The sequence below is a fragment of the Anomalospiza imberbis genome, chromosome 9 (genome assembly GCF_031753505.1).
Source record: "Anomalospiza imberbis isolate Cuckoo-Finch-1a 21T00152 chromosome 9, ASM3175350v1, whole genome shotgun sequence".
NCBI lineage: Eukaryota > Metazoa > Chordata > Aves > Passeriformes > Viduidae > Anomalospiza > Anomalospiza imberbis.
The window spans coordinates 15,396,350-15,400,481 of record NC_089689.1 but is presented as its reverse complement, the minus strand read 5'-3'; positions in this window follow the sequence as shown (position 1 = coordinate 15,400,481).

Here is a 4,132-nt window from a genome sequence, read left to right as displayed (position 1 = left end):
GGGGCCCAAGCCCCAGCAGCTCCTGAAAGCCCAAAGTCACCAAGCTGCTATTAAAAATATCCAGAGGGGCATTTGTGGACTATGTGACCCAGCAGGTTTTTCGCATCTAGAAAACAGAAATGTTTTCTGTAATTTAACAAGTTATTGAAAGGTCAATCCAAAAAGTATCTTGTAATAGAAGTATTCAGACATTTCTATTTCATCTCCTCTGTTGAGGCCAGTATAGCTCAGCTCATGGAGACTTACCTCAGGCTATAGCTCACCCTACAAGCACTCATTCCTGGCTCACTCTTGTTAGTTATGTACCACACTGTGCAACATCAGCTGAGGTATTTTAGAAATACAAGTTTAAAAAAGAATCTGGTCTTCTTTAGATGCTGGCAGGGAGAGTGCTTTCCACCCCTCCCAGCATTCAAGCAATACATGAAGAACTCTCCATCAGCTGAGCTTTGTAGCTGAAATGAGCAGACCATCCACACAGGAGGGGAAATCATCTTTGTAGCTTAACACCATGCAGAGACAAGAGGCAATACCTTCTAAAATGCACTTGCTCCACACACCCAGCATGGCCCCATCCCCAAACACTAACAAAGCTGGAGGTGCTAACACCATCATTTCAGTGTAGGCATCTACCAGTCACAGCATCTTTCCACCAAATCTGCCACCAGTATTACACTCTAATTCTTGCAAGGAAGTAACATTTACCTGTGGAAAAAAAAAAAAAAAAAAAAGGAAAAAGGACTCTCCTAACACAGATCTAGCAATAGCAGCATGTAGGAATTCCACAGAACTGAAGCAACTAGATTTCTGGCTCACTTCTTGTCCCACTCACATTTATTCTCCCCTGCCCCATAGTTCTGCTAGTTTTAAAAATGCTGGCACCTGAATGCAATTGTAGTTGATTACCTAAGCAAGATGAACAGCACCTGATACCACACCAGCACAGGCTCGTGACCTCCAAAAAGTTACAAATACACAGACCATCAGTGAAATCCTGATCCTTTCACTAAATAATACAGATTTCTTCTAAATTGGCTGTATTTTTTTTTATCTTACTTTCTTCCTTGAAATAAGGCACAGTATTCTGCATTTTGAATGCTGTCCACAGCAGAGGATATGGTAGCCCTTCTAAACACCAGCACACCGTGGGTTTTAAAAATATTCCCACATCAAGAGAAGAAGCTGTGAGGAAAATACCACAATCAGCAAAATCCTGGCAGAAGCCAGGAAAAATACAACAAATGGCTCCCAGGGGTGTCAAACCAAGGCCCCAACACCCCACAGCAGGAGGGGATGCCTCTCCCAGCAAAGCCACAGGAATGAGCATAGCTCCGAGTCCCACAGCCCCCTAAGCAGACTATTGGGGCGAGCCCTGCTGCAGGATTGGGCCAACAGAATAAACGTTGTGGTTTCTGCCTCCTTTCCAAGTCGGTGTTTGTTGGGAAACATCAAAGCCAGTGGAATAGTAGGTGTCCCAAAATGTCTTAATTCAGAGAATTAGTGTTAACCGAGTCTGATTAGCTCCATTTATCTCTAATTAATTACCTTTACCTAATTAGACACCCTGTTTCCAGTAGACATGGAGTCAAGTAGACTAGATTATTAGTGTAGTCATTGTGCCTTTACAAAATCCTGAAATTAATGAAACGTGCAAAAGAATCCACAGCTTTAATTGCACAGGTGTTGCCTTATGGCAAAGCTTTATCATCTGATTACACCAAGGGATTATTAGTGACTTTTTATATAGAGGATGAGCCTGTGAAATGTACCTTAGCAACAGCTCATTAGTTTAGGGTTGTTACTGTATTATTTATTACATTCAGCCTTCCCCATTATCTAGATTGATTCATGGACCTATATTTTCCTCCCCTCTGTGCAGGAAATAAATAAATAAGTGAAGGCTGGCTATTGCTGTCCAGCTGCAATATGAGGGGAAGGCAGAATGTATTCTCCAGCTACCAATATTCACCCTTTAATACAAAGCTTTAAAGTTGATTTAAATAAAACTCCTTTTTTTCCCTCCCTCAGAAAAGTAATCAATTCAAGCTTCTGTCAAACTGGAATGCTTCCTACATGCCATCTAAGCAGTTTGGGCCACCTTAAATCTTTTCAGATAAATAAAAATACATTACTGGATTGAAGAATTGAGTACAATATATTTAATCCAAAATATTTTTTCTGCTATAATTCATACTTTATGAAATCTATCAGAAATATTTTATTTTGATATTTCTCTTAACTGTTTGGCTGTTGGCTACTTCTTCAGGTTTGGAGGAGTTTGCCAGGTAGAAAAACTGTCTGAATAAATAAAGCAAAGCTGCAGCCTCTGCATTAAGAACCACTTTCCCCAAAGAGAAGCTACTTGCTGTCAAGGTTGAGAAGGCTTGACCTTACCTTTCTGTGTCTTCCCCAGCAACATCCCACTGGACTTGCTAAATATCACCAGTACAACAGCCCTGGCACAGCCCCAAGGAGAGGAGGCTTAACTGACCAACCAGCAATCAAGTAAACAAAAGCAGCTAGTAAATAAAATGATGAGGAATTATTTTCCAAAATCATCCAGAATACCAGATTCATTGAATACTATGTAAAACTTTACCATTCACTTATTACTCAATATAAAATAAAAATGGGGGAAAATTGGCAACAATTATTATGTAGGTATGACAACTGATTTGAGCAGTAATAATGGCTATTTAATTACAAACATGGCTATATAACTTCTTATGTCTGCATTACGAAAACATTGAATTTTAATCTCAAAACCATGGCTCTAACAGACAGCAATTTTGTAGTGTGCTCATATGGCACACATGCAAACCATGCCATCCTGCAATAAAGGTACTTGTGATGGCTTGTGGCTGCTCTGCCAATTAGGGATTATTTGTATGGACATAAACTGTATAAAACAAATGAGATATTCACCTGCTTCATGTCGCTTTAGGACTGTTGCTCTTCCAACACCTTCCCTGGAAAAAAATTAGTCACTGTGATTTCTAAGGGCCAAAACTACTGCCCTTGCTATGAGACCCTCATATGGGACCTCCAAGCACACCCCATTCCACAGGAGCAAAGCAGCTATAGGGCCTCTGATCCACCAAAGGTGGGACAGTGGCAAAGTGTGAGCCACACCCTCTCAACTGATGCCCAACACAACACGTATGTTCACTTTATCAATCTAAAACTCTTCTGCAGTGTTATGTCCCAACAGAGCCCATCCCTCAATGGCCTTTAAGGGATTCCATTTGCTTCTGCATCCCTGGTGCCCCCAAAATGACATAAATGATCTCTCACCCTTGAACCCTGGGGATAGCAATCCAGCTGCCATCCTCTGAGCAGGCAGCACTGGACTTTAAAATATATATGTATCCATTTCTTCACCCACTGTGAAAGCCCCTGGAGAGCAGAAGGTCCAGGGTTGACCCCTCTCTTTAAAATTCCAGCAGCATGGATAATGAAGGTGGCAAGGGGGGGCCAGCAAGTTATCCAAGAGCTGGCAACTAGGAAAGGACAAGCGGGAGAGAACAGGAGACTCATATCACGGAAAACCTCAGGTAAGTTACATTAGACAGTGCAGAGACAACACTGGAGGAATGCTGGGAGCCCTAGATCCTCTGCACATTCTCTCAGAGTCATAGATGCTCACTGCTTGGATAAGGCATGGGGCTAAAGCCCAGCCTCTTCTGGGGTATGTTCCCCAGAAATATTCACTGGTTGTGGAAAAATAAAAATTACTTTTGAGGTGTTTGTATGGACTTTCAAGTAGGATCCCCACTTGCATTTTTATTTTGATTTGTGTTCATACCAAACCTTTCCTCCACACTCCCTGCTGACTGCCCATTGAATGCAGTCAGATTCATGAATGTTGTCTGTGCCTTTAGAGCAGCTGTAGAGCCATGCCCAGGGCGTACCAGTGATGCTGGGAAAACATTTTCATTCAGAGCTTCAGAAATATCTCTCACCAGTTTCAAGCACATCTGTGCAGAAGACTGTGCTAAGCACTTTCTTAGGACCTAGTCTGAAATATATGGAAGAAATTCCCATGGGATTGATGGTTCACGGTCTCTCTCTCCAATTCCTACTCAAAGAATTCTGACCTCCCTGTCAGTAATGAAAACAAGCAGACCGTAGA